Genomic DNA, 17,366 nt, shown 5'->3' with positions numbered 1-17,366 from the left:
CTCTGGGCCTCAGTTCATCTGTAAAGGGAGGAGGTTAGAGGTTAGACTGAATTGTGTTTAAGATTCCTTCCTTCTCTCAATCTATGATTTTATTAGCTGAAGATACTGTTTACTATGTGTCACCTTGGACAAGCCTCATAAACTCTCTAGGCTGCTATTTTCCCCTCAATAAACTGAATTGAAAGTGTTTGAACTAGATGATCTCTAAGGTGGTCCTTTCCTCTTCTAAGTCCAATGAGCCTGTCTTCTATGAATCTGAAAGACGAAAAGGGTATTTTCACTAGGGAGGGTGGGGTGGGACTTAATTGTCAAGAGGGAGTAAAAAAAAAAACAGTTAAATTCACACAAATGCCTTTTCTTTCTATCCCACTAAACCTCTAACAATTTCAAGAGAGTATTTATTGTCTTTCTTATTCTCTTGCCCCTCATCTGAATGCTGCCTTACAACCTGCATACTTCTAGAAAATCTTAAAAGAATTTTAATATTTTTTGTAGGCTCAGACCTGACTCATTAATAGTCTACCAGCTTAAATCCTTTATGAGTAAATGTAGCTCTAAACTTGATCACCCTGGATACATCCTCTCTCACCAATGGTAAGAATCTCCATGCCTTCTCAGGAAATTAAAATCATGAAACAAGTGGGGTACATTCTGGAACATATTGTTTCCTTCAGATAAGAATCTTTTGAAGATATGTTATTTTCTTGCTACTATTCTTAATAATTCCTAAGTATCTGTCAACAGAAGTCAAAGCGGTCAGTTGAAAATGTCAAAAAGCGATAGCTAACCAATTGTTTATTTTGTATATGTCATATCTCAGGTTCTTGTTGACACACAACTGTGATCAAACCAATAGGTTAGGCAGAGAGGCAGATATCTTCTTAATTTTATTTGTATTTTAGAACCTTAAGATAAAAAGCAGCAAAAACGCAATTATAAGGGAGGCAAGGGGCAGGGGTTAAAATGCTGACAGCTTAAAAAGCTTGACCTTCAGCCAGAAGAATCTCTGCCAACAACTGCTTGGCCCCTCTAAGGCCAGTATAATGACTTATTTTTCTACACTTTCCCCCACTCATACTAACCAGACTGCGAATACTGGGGCCCAAGTTTTGGATAAGTAGCAATTTGGACCTTGGCAGTAACATATAAAAGGTGCTGACTTGAGTGATTTTTATTCCCCTGAATTAATTTTTATTTAAAAAAAAAAAGAAGAAGAAGAAGTGTCAGGGCAGGTAGGTGGCTCATTGGATTGAAAGCCAGACCTGGAGATGGTAGGTCTTCGGTTCAAATTTGACCTCAGTCACTTCTTAGCTGTGTGACCCTGAGCAAGTTATTTAAACCCCACTGTCTAGCCCTTACTGCTCTTCTGCAATGGAAGCAATGCACAGTATTGATTCAAAGTTAGAAGGTAAGGGTTTAAAAAGAATTTGTTTTATTTAAAAAATATTGTTTGGTTCACTTAGTACTACAGGCACCACCTTATATTACAGTTTATGGTGATCTACAAATTCAAGATATTTATAAGAGCTTAAATTTATTTAAAATTTTGTGGCTTACAAAGTATTTTGAAAACATTATCTTATTTAATCCTCAACAACCCTCTGATGTAAGTAATTCAAATATCATCCCATTTGACAGATGGAAAAATTGAAAATCAAAGAACTCTATTTACTTGCCAAAGTTATAGAGCTAGAAAAATGACAGTACTTAGACTAAAGGTATCTAATGACTCCCAATGAAGTACTTTTTTCCACTGAATTTACCTCATAAGCTTCCATCTTTGTGCCTAATAGACTACATTAAATTTCCTTGCCTTCATTTAAATGTACTTATTTGAACTTGCTCTTCATTTTATTCTAATCCGCTACTCCAGCTAAACTCATCATTTTCCCCACACACATTCTTTCCTACCCAGACATGAAAATTAAAATACCTTCAGTCACATTTTCCTTCTGCATAGAATGTCCTTCTCTCCCCCTTTGTAAATCAAACTCATTTTTCAAAGTCCAGCTCAGCTCCATTCTCCTGAACAAAGTTTTCCTTGACTACCCCTGGCTTGAAGATATCTCTTCCTGAACCATGATAACATTAATTGTCTTTAACACTCATTTGAAAGCAATCATTCATTATCCCATAAAGTAAAATAAAATTTACATATATGTATATATACATATATATGATATATAGCCTAAGCTTTTGGAGAGCTAGAACTGTGACATTTCTTAGTCACCATCACAGTGTTTATCACAGTGTTTCCTTATATACGGCAAGGTATCCTAAAAGTATGGTCATTATTTGATTATTACAAACTATTGAATTCCCCAATTTTTGTGAATTCTAGTTTTCTTCTAAGATGTAAGGAAGTAACAGCATCACAGTATTTATAAACAGTAAACAAATATGGTTTCTATTTTATTATCAATTCATCTTAATAATTAAAGTGGTATAGAAGAAACTGAGCTAACAATAGACTTAGAAGCACCAGAAACTTGCTTACAGGCTTACTTGTTATAGAATTACAAGCAAATCATTTAACCTCTCACCTCAGTTTTTTCATCTTTAAAATGGAGATAAAAGTGAGAATAATTCTCCCTCTCAAGGTTGCTAAAGGATAAATAAGGCAACATATGTGAAGTGTTTTGCAAACTTCATATCACTTTATCATTATTTTTGTCTTCTCAGGCCAGACTATAATTGAAATAGTGAGCAAAAGAAGGAAGGTTTGTTTTCACAACTGGAAGAAAGCAGAGACTTATATTGAATGTCTCACAGAGACAAGAGTCTTAATTAAGAAATTTTTTTCTAATTTGGTCACATGTGCATAGGTATATACTGGGAGGGGGCAGGAGATGGGAATAAGTACTGACAAGTTTTTGTGATCAAGGTATATTTAGGGAAATCCCTCTCATCTCAATCTAGGGAAATTGATTGCTATATTTCAATATTAATTTACTTATAATGAAGCTATAACAAGAGATAATGATGACCTTGGCTGCTGTTCTTTATTTGAATTATTTATTTGGCTTTCTAATTTAAGCATTTTAATTGTGATTTCACTGTGCATTTGGCCTGTAGTTTTAAACAAAAAAAAGGCATAATTTTTCATTCTAGTAAACATACTAAAACCAAAATGACATATTCAACTAAAGAAAGAATCCAATGACTCTGAGGGATGATCTCATTACAAGTATATTTAGACTTCTTTTCATTCATGCAGAAGAATTAAGATTACAAGTGACCCAGGGGGCAATGGAAAGACACATGGTGGGTATAAATACAGGATCCAACATATTACCCATGATACCTTGTGAATAATAAGTGTCGCAAGAGATATCAGGGAGGATATGGAGGACCCAAAAAGGAGGTTGGGTGGTCACAGATCAAAAGTAAGGAATAACAGATGGGTGGCTCAAGGGCTGACATCCATGAATTACTAAACTAAAGAAAGACTTCCAGGGAATTGAGCCAATCCCTAAGAAGGACTTACAGAAAGTCATGGAAAAGAAATACACAGGAGGAGAAGACATGGGAGAATGATCATCTGCACCCTTTGAAGGAAGATCTACATAAATAATAGTTACTATCCATGGATATATTACCAAATATCATTATAATTATGGAAGATAGTGATATATTGCTTTTAAAATGTGCTGAGTTCTTTATATGCACTCTCATTTGAACCACATAACAGTATTATAAGGTAGGCACTTTAGGCTTGAATGGATGAAAAAACATTTATTCAGCACCTATTGTATGCCAATTCTTTTGTGCCTGTATCCCCTGGAGATATAAATACACAAAACAAACAAAAAATGTCCCCACTCAAAGATTTTACATTCTAAGACATGTGTCCCATTCCATCCTATCCTTACGATATCCTGGAAACCAGGATCTACCCAAACATCTTGCCATCTAGTCTACTTTATTTCCTCTTCTATCCACTTTCTACAACTCACCAGAGATTGTGCCTTCTCATCCCAAACCTGGGGCAGTTAATACTTTGCATTTCAGGACTCCATCCTGGGACTGGCTGAGTTTATTTAATTGGGAATCAAGTGAAAACTCAACTAACCCATATCTTTCTGACCCCAAACTATGTATCTCATTCCAATCATTATATCTCTCCCAAATCTCTACTCCCAGCTTTCTACCTATTCTTCTGGGATCAGTAATCAAATTGATATTACCATTGATACTGCAAGGAGCATAAAAATTGGTACCCTCTGTTTTTATTCATACTCCTGGATTTACTATTCCAAAATTCCTTCTCTTGGGCACAGCTATCCAATATGTATTATGTCTATTAGAATATAAGCTCCTGGAGGGAAGGGACTGTTCATTTTTGAATTTGTAACCTCAAACCCTAGAATGGTTCCTGGAAGATAGCTGCTGATAATTTTTTTCTTTTATTCATTTTTTTAATATATCAGGAATCCCTCCCCCATTTTCAAGAAGCATGCTCAGTTCCTATTCCTGGCTCTAGGCAATAATGTAGAAAATTATGAAGAGGGAGAACACTTGATTTTAGTCAGATATGGCTCAGGACTAAAGGACTGGCACTTTAAGATGACCAAGAATCCTTTCATTAGTTACTGACTTGGACTAATGGATGATTTAACAGAGGCACAAAAAGGAGCAATTGGGTTCTTTCTTCCCCACCTAAAAAACTACCCTCTTTTCTCCATCTCTTCACATCTCCACAATATGATGTCAGAGAGGAATGAGAAAGGACGGGTTCCTTCTCTACCCCATGTAATGCTGATCCTGCCATTGGTCCCCACAGAGAGCCCAAACTCAACGAGGCAGGTTTACCCTGAGACAAATAGGCTGTCTCTGCCTATTTGTGTTTGTCCTTTCCTGATTTCAGACAAACAAATACCCCAGGTGAATATGTTCAAATTTAGAAAGAACCTTGTGAGGCTGAAAGTCAAGAAGGCTTGGGTGTCTACAAAGAACTGGGAGATGGCAGAAGTTTCCACATTGAAGAGGACAGCCATCAGAAAAAAGATTAGAGTATGCTAGATTTGTTTTACCAACAGATATGTACCAGGAAGTGTTTAGACAGTGTCTAGCTGAAATGAAACATAAAATGCCTAGTTAATTCTTCTGCAAACTTCTTTATGTTTTGATGAGGTTTAAATATTAGCCTCTCAGAAGACTGTGACAAAAAGTCTATTAAATTACTGCATCCCATCAGTTATATTAATTTTGTTAATGTACACTGTAATTTATGTTTAGCATTCTGTTTTATGTGAAGGAATAAACAACTATCTTAATACCCAAGTCATATTGTACATTGGATGCCTTTAGAACTTCCCCCTTTGGAGGGAGAGTAAATCCTAGACCTGTGAGCCATAATCTAAACTGTGAGTTGTAATCTAATTTAGTATAGTGAAAAATATCCTAGAATAACTAGGGTGGGGAGGTTTAACAAGCCAATAAAGTATGAAAAGTAAGCCCTTACATCAGAGACCAAGAGCTCCAGGTTTAAACCTGATCCAAAAAATATGGCTAGGTTCAGGATAGGATAAGTGTGTGCCCAAATCTGTGTGGACCCACTGAATGGCCATTCATTGCTAGACAGATAACAATGCATCAATTTTATCGATGAGATGTCCTAAAGTAAGCATTCATACTGTTATCACTGGGTAAAGATGAGAACCAAATGGATCCTGGTCACCAAATTTCCTTTGTGTGCAAAGTCATCTGAGGTTTGAACCCTTAATTTTAGTATTATTCACCAAGTATCCAAACCTTTAAGCAAAGTTCTGGGACTCTTTGAGGAAACCACTTTACAGTCAAAAAGGAATCCAACTCTGCTTTCTCTTCCCAATTCCAACATAAATATGTGCATCATATCAGTCACAATCATTTTCAAAAAGATCACTGATATGACACACTTGGCCCTCATGGGGCCATCTAATTCAACCTGCACCTGAACAGGAATCACGGCTACATGTTTCTTGCCAAGTAGTTACCCAATTCATGCTAGTTGACCAGAAAATCTATAAAAGGTTTAAAAAGAAAACATCCTAATTCCCTAGATAAGTAGTTTTTTGGCTGATGATGAGGTCTTCCCTTTTTCCTCTTTCCTGCTATTTTAATTTTATTTTATCCTGGACTTTTGAGTCTGTCATTCTCAGTCAAGCTAAGGTGAAAATCACAGATTCTCAGAGGTGTGAAGAACCTCAAAGGTCTTTCAGTGTAATCCACACCTAATAAGGAAAGAACCTCTGTTACATTATCTCTAAAAATGATCTGACACTTCTTGAAGACTTTCAATGAGAGGGAATTACTAATTCCCAAGGCAACCTATTCCACTTTTAGACATTTAACCTAAATCTGCCTCTTTGTCACTTCCACTGATTGCTCCTAGTATTGTCAACAGAACAATTCTAACCCCTATACCACATGGCAACTCTTCAAAATTATACCATATTGTGGGACATTACATGACAATTCAATGTTACAAAGTAATTTATGGTCATCGGTTACTTAAATCAATCAATGTCTTTTTGATGACTCCAAATGTCTGCAAACTCAAATAAGAAAAAGTTTTTAAAAAGAGCAACTTAGCTAAGCAAGAAATATATTAGGAAAATAAAAGCAAAGGAAGAAAACTATAACAAGTAGCTGCAAGTCTGTGAGAGCTCTGACTCAACAGCTCAGGGATGATAATAATTTGGCAACTGCTGCATAAGGGTTGTATTGGGAGTGACTTCCTAGGCTGTTAAATGTATAACCTTAGGATATGTTAGTTTCTATTTTCTTTTGGTAGTCACTTTTTAGTTTCCTGGATCATGTTTTAATAGTCATCACTAATTAAAGTGTGGTTTTTTAGAAACAGTATAAGAATGCACTGACATCTTCCAGCTGGCATCAACAAGGAAATAACAAACTATTTCTTGCTGCTGTTTAGAAGTAGGAACTCCAAAAACCTGAATCTATGGTCAGCCACCCAGTCAATAAATATTTACTAAGTACTTACTATGCACCAGGCACTGTGGTTAAGTGCTGATGGTACACATGGGAGAAAGGCAATCTCTGACCTCAGGAAACATTTTCCAATCTAATGAGGAAAGACAATACCTCAGAAGAAGTTGATAGCTCAGTGAGGAGGAAGGTACCTAGCAACAGGGCACGATGGAGAACTCCAAAAAGAAGTGAAACTGGGTGGAAAGGGAAAGAGATAGCTGGCGTGGATGCCCTCCTTCACCAGAGGTTCTGGGAAGCGCTCTGACCTCCATTCAGAGGAGTAGATAGTATTGATGAAGTGTGTGAGTACCAAAGCTGAACTTTGGAGATGATAAGCTTCCTGGAGTCAGGATGGAGAAGTCCAAAGGAGCAGGGCCAAGTGAGAAAGGAAGAGATAGCTGGCCTGGGCATCTTCCTTAACTGGAAATTCTGGGAGGACCTCTCCAATTCTCCATTCAGAAGTCCATAGCCACATGATCACAGCTGTAGTTATATAAAATGTACCACCAGCCAAGAAGTGAATGCTTATTCTGTTTTATCATTGCTATTATTCACTCTACTTAATTTTTTATGAAATGATATGTATTATAATTATCTATGGATATACCATGAATTAAAAAAAAGTCTGAGCTCCAGGAGGGCAGTAATAATTCTTTCTTAACATCTTTCATCTTTAATGTATAGTATAAGGTGCTAAAAAGAGTAGGTATTTTTTTAATGTGTGTTGACCAATGGAATTGCATTTTGGATATGAGATGGGGTGGGGGTAGGGAAGGGAAAGAATATGATTCTTGTAGCCAGGGCAAAATGTTCTACATTGACTAATTAAATAAAATTTAAAAAAATTTTAAATTAAAAAAAATAAAAATGTGTGTTGAATTGAATTTGTTGTTGAATAGTTCAGGAGGAAACTTCTGGAACAGGGTGAGCTGGTAAAACTAATTGATGGGCTGGACTGTCTATCTACACTGCTAGCCTGAAGCAGTACCTGTCTCAACAAACTCCAGATTTAATAGGATGAATTCTCTGACAAAGATTTTCCTCCCCTCAGGTTATATTTTTAAAAATCATCTCTACCTCAAATGAGCACAGTAATATTCCCAACAATAATAGAGAAATTGGTTCAAGAAATAACATTACAAGCAGGACGCTGTTTCAAAATAATAGCAATTATACCAACTCAGCCTATTTCCAACATGAGACAGTGGACAAAGCAATAACAAGCCTGTTCCATATTTACAAAGTTCTTTAAGGTTTGCAAATCTCTAAGCAATCCAGTTCTTGACAAGCACAGCCTTGTGGGTGATTGGCCCCTAAAGAGGATAATTGGAAGGCTGCAACCAAGTTCTCTGCCCTCAAATTTCATTTTAATAATATTAGCAGCTACTATTTATTTGAAGTCATTAAGGTTTTCAAAGTAGGTACACATATATGTATGTATTTGTATATACACACACATACATACACATCTCTTCTGAGTCTTACAACAGTTCTGTATGATAAGTATGACTAATATCCCCATTTTATAGATGAAGAAAGTGAGGCTCAGAGAGGAGGATTTGCCCTGAGACTTGACTCAAATCTAGATCCTCCTTACTATATGTCCAGAGGCACCTTCTGAAATATTAAATTGATTTGTTCCTCTCTATAGCATCTTTTTTTCAAATGCAAAAACTCAAGGGGGAAACATTAAATAATTGGAATAATTTTCATCCCACTAGAGGGAACTAGGAGAGTAGAATTTCTTTCCTAAATGTGGGGAACAATAAACTCTAAAGTTAACTTTTTCAAATTCTCAATTTTGTCTGACACTGGTTTGGGTCCATGTCCCTATTTTTGTGAACTTAAATGTGAAAGGAGAATGGATGGAGCCCTATCATAAACTACTAAATATGAGATCACAGGCAAGTCACTAAATCTCTCAGAGTCTCAGGTTTGGTTTGTATAAAATTGCAATAGTAATACTTGTACTATATGCAGCATGGGGAAATCCTTTTTTAAAAAATATTATATAAGGGGCAGCCAGGTGGCTTAGTGGATAGAGATCCAGGCCTAAATGTGAGAGGTCCTGGGTTCAAATTTGAACTCAGACAATTCCTAGCTCTGTGACCCTGGGCAAGTCACTTGACCCAATCACGCTTATCACTCCTCTGCCTTGGAAACAATACTTGGTATTGATTCTAAAACAGAAGGGAAGGGTTTTTCAAAGTATATATTTTTAAAATTTCTATTTATTATATTATATATTTATATTTTTCTTTTATATAATATGTTATATAATATAGTATATCAATTTATATGTATTCTAGATTTTATAATATATTAATGTGTATATTACAGGTTTTATATGTTATGTATATATTTTAAAGTCTTTATATATTTTAAAGTATCTGTATATGTATATATTTAAAAGTATGTATACTTTTAAATATATATATATATACTTTATACATCCAAACACGTAAATTATTGCCATCAGTATTATTTATAAGTGCAATTGCTTCATGGAGCATTCCCTAAGTCAAAAAAACTGTCTGGATACTATACATATATGTGTGTATGTATATGTAATTGGTTTGCTGTTATTCATAGCACATGCCAAATGAAGGGAGGAAAGGAATGGAATGTAGACACCCATGCCAAAATATTTTAGTGATAGAATCCCACCCAGTGGCCCAAAGAGTTCATTTCATTGAAACTTACAAATTTCATTTAAGCAAACTCATTAAATGTCCTATTTACCATTTTCATAAAAATGATAGTTAACAGCTAGCACATATATAGTGCTTAAGAGTCCCCAAAATCCTATACATGTTATTTTATTTCATATTCACAACTCTGTAAGGTAGGGACTATTATTATACCCATTTTTCATATGGGGAAAATTAAGGCTGAAAGTGATTAAGAACTGTCCTCCAAAGCACCAGAGTAGAGATTTGAACCCCAATCTTCATAATGCCAAGTCCAACACTACCCATTAGAGTACCTAGCTGCCTCCAAGATTCAGAGACTGAAAAAAAAAACAGATCTAATCAAGATATAGAATGAAATTATAATTTCTTTTTCTGTTTTGTTCTGGTATTTGGACAATGGGGTGGTATAATAGATAAGAGTGTCCGACCTAGAGTCAGGAAGACCTGACTTCAAATCTGACCTCAAAGAATAGCCATGTGACTCTGGAAAAGTCACTTTCCCCTCAGTTTTCTCATTTATAAAATGGGGATGATAATAGCACCTACTTAATAAGGATGTTGTGAGGATCAAAAAATATAATTATAAAGTGCTTAAATCAATCTGGAGCATAGTAAGGGCTATGTAAATATTAACAATTATTATTATTATAATACAATATTATTAAGGACCACATACAGAACAAGGGCTGAATAACTGTCCGTCTCCCATCTGAAATGAAGCATGAATCCACTTTTATGGCAGTATATATACTTAGTATAAATCACATTCTTTTTACTTTTTTGGACTTTATTGTTATTTATAGTCCTTTTAGATTGAAGCTGAATTTCCATACACCAACCAGTTAGGAAAAGAAATAACTGAATATGGTTAAGCAATTACTAAATTATCAGTTATAATTGGGCATTTTTACCTGCAAATAAACAGGTATTAAGTGATCTTCAATTGTCTCCAAAGCTATAAAGCATAAAGGAAATAAATAAAGTATAAATATAACATAAAAAGGAACAATTTTTAAGAAGATCCAACACTCTCTGAACCATTAGGCTACAAATCAATTCCAAGACACCCATTAGATTCTGGTTTTGCTGGAAGGAGAATAAAAAGAACATGGCATTGGAATTTCAAATAAAAAGGCGCTGCTTCTACAGTAGGATATAAAGGCAAGATCTGCACATGTGTGCATGTATGAGAACATCTTAATGTACGTCGAATAGAGCAGAGGTTTTTCAAATCACTTTTAGGTGTATCATTAGAGCTACTGAAAAACATAAATGTTCATTTCTTCATACGGTAAGGAAGCTTTGCTACATTTAAACATAGATTTTCCTATCTGTAAATATACCTAATGAGTTTCTAGCTGAAGAAACAATGCACTTTAATAAATGACACTAGCAGTGGCTTTGACTTTGGAAAGAAAAATATAATTTTAATAAAAGGGATCAAATATAGATGAGTTTTACAAAGGGCTATCCATATTTTACTGTACATTTTTGTTATTAATAAAAATAAATAGCATTAATAAGTTATGCATTCATTCAGTTTATCTTTTGAGAATGAAAGGGCATTTCTGATCCACTGGCTAGATTTGGTCAGGACTTGTTATTGAATCAGTGTAGGGAACTCAACAGCATAGAAATTCCTTCCACTGATGCACAGGAGTAATTCCTCAGAAATTTAATAATGAGAATTGCCTTTGGTTCTGAAAGATTTAGTCATTTGTTGATGATCATTTAATCATTCCATATCAGTGGTAGGACTTGAATCTAGGTCTTCCTGACTACAAGGCCAGCTCTCTTCTGACTGTACCACACAATCTTTCACGTAGGGACACAATTATAAAATTAATGTATTCTATGGATAGATGACATTATTATTATCATTTCATTTTTATATGACACTTAAAGTTTTCTAAGCACTTTTTCCAGAACAATCTTGTAGGATAGGCAATACAATTACTATAATTATTTTATATAGGAGAAAATTAGTGTCCAATGACTTGCTCAGGATCATGGAGCTAATAAGTATTAGGGCCAGAAATAAAAACCCAGGTCATGACAGAATCTAACACTTTCCATTCATTCTATACCCAATACATTTTCTGAAATTAAGTATTTGAAATATCCATGCTCTCTTTTCTTTATTCTCTAGGATAAAATTTCACAAATATAACTCTAAGAATTCTTTTTTTTTAACCCTTACCTTCCATCTTGGAGTCAATACTGTGTATTGGTTCCAAGGCAGAAGAATGGTAAGGGCTAGGCAATGGGGGTTAAGTGACTTGTCCAAGGTCACACAGCTGGGAATCTAAGAATTCTTAAAGTAAAGTTCAAGAAATATTAAGGCAAGAGACTCTCTTCTCATCTTCATAATCTCTTGCTCAGAGATTCTCTAAGAAAAAAATAAAAGGCTGAGTTAATTAGGCAAAAAAGAGAGAAGTCCTATTGGCCATAATAGCAGATTCTTCTATGCTCCAGGGAAGGGAGATTATAGAACTACAGAGTTGATATGCCTGGATCACAGAAGATGCTGTTTTGGTCCTGAATCAACATTTAATACTTATGTAGAAATGATACTAAGATGACTCAAAAATGATTGTATGATTTTTTAAAAATTAAAAAAAGATGAGGCCAAGGAATGGCAACAACCAATAACAGCAGCCAAGGGAAAAGAGAGTTTCCATGGCAAAGCAGGGAATTCATCTATTTGGGTTAAGATATAGGGTCAATCTTGGAAGAAAAAAGACTCTTAAAAGACATGAGGGGGCAGCTGGGTAGCTCAGTGGATTGAGAGCCAGTCCTAGAGATGGGAGGTTCTAGGTTCAAATCTGGCCTCAGACACTTCCCAGCTGTGTGACCCTGGGCAAGTCACTTAACCCCCATTGCCTACCTTTACCACTCTTCTGCCTTGGAGCCGATACATGGTATCGACTCCAAGACGGAAGGTAAGCTTTTTAAAAAAAAAAGACATGAAAAAAGAAAGAGCTGAGAGGATAATATTTATTAGTCTTTTTCCTTATTTTTTCTTCTTCGAATCTTCCTCACTTCCTTCTAGCCCTCATTTATTCATATTCTCTCCTCTTCTCTTCTCTTCTCTTAATATATCTTTTTAAAAAATTTTCTCAGTTGACTTTCATTTTCCTTCATTGGTCAAAACATAAAAATGAACTATAGTTTTTATTTGTCATAATCAACAAATCTGGTTGAATGGGATTCTTTTAGGGTATGTTTTGCTTTATTGAGTAAAATATATCTTACTAATTAAAACTTTTAATCATAAATTTTCACATTCAATTAATAAAAACAAAAGAGGAGGTTCTCATGGTCTCTGCAAAGCTCTGAATATGGGGTCTGCTGTAGAAAATTAATTACAAAGATCAGCCTGTTCCCTTCTAGTATTTTTATCAAGTTAACACTTGTATGTGTGCTGATCACTATAAAAGACTTTAGAGATGACAGGGTAGGTCAGTAGTTACTGTTGCCCTCTAAATTACCTTTTTCTAAGATTTCTGATCTATGCAGATCTTAGTATATCTATTCAAGTACATATATAGAACATTGGCAGAAGAGGCATTCCAAATGGATAAGAAGTTGTTGCTAACAATTCCAAGTCATACTCTGACTCAAAAATGCCTCTTTTAACACCAATACCCTCAGAGATGCTACCATATGGCTTCCCATTACAGTGCTTCAGCATTGTTCCTATGGTTAGAATGTAGTCTTTCTTGACTTTGAGTACCCTTCTCCCTTCTTAACTCACAGCTCCAGCTCCGTTCTTCTGCATGAAACCCTTCTCAATCCCCCTAGCTGCTACTCCCTCCCTCCCTGATTACTTTGTGGGTTTAACTACTTTCCATAGATTCTCATTTATTCGTTTTATTCTTATCTGTAGATGTTTAGCGGTGTACTTGTCTCTCCCATTCGAATGTAAGCTCCTTCTAATTTCGGTAATTTTTTTGTACTCCTAATCCCAAGATTCAGGACTAGAGCATATTAAGGTACTTAATAAGTGCTTGTTGGCTGATGAGGCTATGCCACAATATCCTTTGGTCTAAGCAGACACTATGATATAGCAAGCAATCAATAACTCTGCCCAAGAAAGGATCTCATCCAAGAAATCTGTGCCCAGAAAAGGGAGTGAATGGGCTGATCATGGAGTGAGAGAAGACAATGGGAGGCCTCTCTCCATCCTACAATGGCATCCATGTACTATTAAGGGAAGGCCTACAGCACATTGTACAGATCTTCAATAGAAAAATTTTGGAAGACCAGAAATAAAAATCAGTTAGCATCAGAGGGCTTACAGATCCCAATTAAGTCACCACTGGTGAAAGAATCTACACTGATGAGAAGATATCTGTTAAAATGGATTCACAAAATCAAGTTATAGGTTCACGGTTAATTTTAAAAGTAGACTCAGAAGAGTAATTTGTATGCAATAGGAACATCATAAATTCTTGTTAAGTGAATTAATACTGTATATTTCTTAAAGAATAAAAATAATACTTATAGTTTGCTTTTTACCTGTGTATGAGCTTTAAGTTAATTTATTCCACATGTCATGGGATCTCAGAATTTAGAGTTAAAAAATGGTTTTATAAGTCAATGTCTTCATTTCATAGATAAGAAAAATAGGGCTTCAAATGATGAAAATGAGAGCAGCTAGGTGGCACAATAGATAGAGAATCAGGTCTGGAGTCAGGAGGACCTAGATTCAAATTTGGCCTCAGATATTTCCCAGTCACGTGACCCTGGGCAAGTCATTCAGCCCCCCATTGCCTTGCCCTTACTCTGCTTGCCTAGCCCTTGCCTTTCTGTCCTAGAATTGTTACTAGGACAGGAAGTAAAAGTTTAAAAAAAAAAGAAAGGCAAAAATGATTTGCCCAGAGTCATATAGTAGTAGTAGTAGGGAACACAGCCCAGATTTGAAACCAAGTCTCTTGGTTCCAAATCTAGAGCTCTATTCATTGTTCCTGTCTCTGAGTGTTTTTAATAGAAAAAAAAAAAGGTTCTCATTCTGGTACCAATATTGTTCCCTAAGAATAACTTAGTGGTACATCTTTATTCTTCCGAGTCAAAATGTGTTGTTTATTCTCTGGCCATTAAACATTTTCCTGGAAATCAAAAAGGAATCAATGTACTATTATAAGTGTCAAACTTACCTTGCTCTAAGAAGGATACTCATACTTGAAGAATCCAGCTAGTTACTGTTCAATACTCAAATTTCATTAAAACAAATACTCTGTTAGATTTTTTAAGGTCAAATTACTAAGATAACCTACAGAAGACAAGGTGTGCTTTCTTAACCAATAATTGAAACATTTCCTAGAAACCCAATTTGGTGACAGGTTTCATCCAATTTATACATGTACCCAGCACTTCACCATCAACCCTTATCATTGATATTATAATACAACCCAAACTGAGATTAACTTGAGCCAGCATGCCAAAGCAATGAAGCCAAATTGTAAGTTTTCATTTTTACTATATATATGCATATATATATAAATTTAACAAATTAATAATTCATAGGATATCACTATTGGAAAGGACCCCAATTGTCATAAAGTTCAATACATATCTGGAAAAGAATCCTCACTACAATATAACCAATTAGTGGCTAGCTTTTGAAAACCCCCAACAAGAGGAAAACTCCTAAGGCAGTCCTCTTCCAAAAGAGCCCATTCCGTTTTTTATTTTTTAATTAACTTTAATTTTTCATTACCTCAAGTCTAGATTTGCCTTTCTGCAATCTGCACTACTACAATCTTCAAACACGAACACTTCTGAGATTGTTTTCATTAAAAGTCTATATTGCACTCTGTAAAGATGGCGGAATAGGACAGAAGATTACTTCACTCTCCAAATTCCCCCCACAGATGTTTAACAATAGTGCCTCAGAGTGAACTTTAAAGCTACAAAAGTGACTGAGAGTCAGGAGAAATCATTATCCAATGTAAGAAAACTTAAGGAAAAACTAGACCAACTCTAGGTGGTTAACAACTGAATAAACAGCCAGCAAGGCCTGGAAGCAGCTGTGTGGGCCACAGCCTCAGCTTCAGAACCTTCAACCAACTGACTGTGAGAGGCTGACTGAGGGGAAGACTATGGGGCCTACCTGTGCTGACAGTATCAAACTGTGACAAGGGAAGAGGCATGAATACACATGAGTGAGGAAAACCTAAGAGAATGGAGCTCCTGATTGCTGGTCCAGGCTAGAGACCTAAGAAGATGCTTACAGACTAGGTAGAAACCACAGGAGATAAGAATGTTAAGAGTGTAAAGGCCCTTGCAAAATAGAAATTAGAAGAACAAAGAGATCAAAGACCCCTCCCCTCAAAGAGATCAGGAAACAATAACTACAGAAACTAAAACTCTGAGACATTATCCCAAGATTGTGTCTAGGATGAGGCCTAAGATATTTATAACCTCTAAAGAAACCACAGAGGGGTAAGAGTGTTGAAAATGATGCCATTTCAATACAGATATTAAAAGAACCAACTTAAAGGTCTCAGAAAATAACAACAATGACAACAAAAAACTAAACCCTGAGACATTATTCCATGTTTGTAACCTCTAGAGAAACCAGAGTACTGAAAGTGATAGCCTTGCTATTGACTTACAATATAGAAATTAAAAGAACCAAGAGATCAGAAACCTCCAGAGAGCATAGGAAATAATAACAATGACAAATAAAAACTAAATTCTGAGGCATTATCTCCAGAGAGAAGAACCTGATACTTGAATAAAACTGCCAAATAAGAAATGGGAGGCTAAAATTTTTTTAAACGGGTATGCCAATGAGAAAGAACCCAACAACAGATATTGTCTTTGGAAATAAAGGTCAGAATTCATATTCCGAAAGAAGATGGTGAAAAGATAGCATCCACTTCTAAATTTTAAAAGAAACTATAAAATGTACACAAGACCAAAAGGAGCTCTTGGGAAAGCTTTAAAAAGATTTTAAAACACAAATAATTAAAGTTGAAGGAAAATTAGGGGGAAAAATGCAAGAAAATACAGAAAATTATGAAAGATCAACCAACTAGAAAAAAAAATCCAAAGCTCACTGAAAAAAATAATTTATCAAAAATTAGAATTGGGCAAGAAGAAGCTGATAATTTCTTAAGACCAAAAGAAATAATAAAACTAATTAAAAATGGAAAAAAATAGAATATAGGGAACATTACAAAAGCAACTAAAATAGAAAAAAGAGACTAAGAAGAGACAATATTAGAATTCTTAGATTACCTGAATGTTATAATCAAAAAGAATTTAAATACTATTCTTTAATTTTTTTAAAAAATTAATAAGAAGATAAAGTAGAACTGGAAAGAATTTGTAAGAGATTCCAAAAGGAAAATTTATAGGAACATTAGACCTAACTTTTGTAACTCCCCAGGTTAAGCAGAAAATACTACAAGCAATTAAAAAGAAACAGTTTAAATACTGTGGAGATGCAATAAAGAACATAATATTTAGCAGCTCCTACATTAAAACAATGAAGGGAATGGAATACATTTCTAAGAGTAAAGGAGCTGTGTTTATAACCATGAAGGGAAGATTAGTACTCTGGTGTGAGGGCTTGCCAAGTCCTGAAAGGGCTGCTTTCCTGTTTTGGTGTCCATCTGCCACCCAGCTCTCACCTGTGCCTCCCAGAAGCTGTAGCATGAGCAGTGTCTATACCTCAGTAAACTATCC

The 17,366-nt window shown here is 35.3% G+C and overlaps 1 protein-coding gene across 5 annotated transcripts in view; it reads right to left on the bottom strand.

Moving 5' to 3' along the window:
• ARHGEF10 (Rho guanine nucleotide exchange factor 10) overlaps positions 1-17,366 on the bottom strand; it is a 242,570-nt gene that overhangs the window by 207,506 nt on the left and 17,698 nt on the right. The window contains exon 1 of one of the 5 annotated variants that reach the window (XM_016428721.2): positions 15,391-15,646. The exons of the other annotated variants lie outside the window; for them this stretch is intronic. The gene's annotated coding sequence lies outside the window, so the exon portion shown is untranslated. Of the gene's footprint in view, positions 1-15,390; positions 15,647-17,366 lie in introns of those variants that run through there. 5 annotated transcript variants of the gene reach the window in all.

The sequence above is a fragment of the Monodelphis domestica genome, chromosome 1 (genome assembly GCF_027887165.1).
Source record: "Monodelphis domestica isolate mMonDom1 chromosome 1, mMonDom1.pri, whole genome shotgun sequence".
Classification (NCBI taxonomy): domain Eukaryota; kingdom Metazoa; phylum Chordata; class Mammalia; order Didelphimorphia; family Didelphidae; genus Monodelphis; species Monodelphis domestica.
This window is presented reverse-complemented; position numbering and strand designations above follow the sequence as displayed.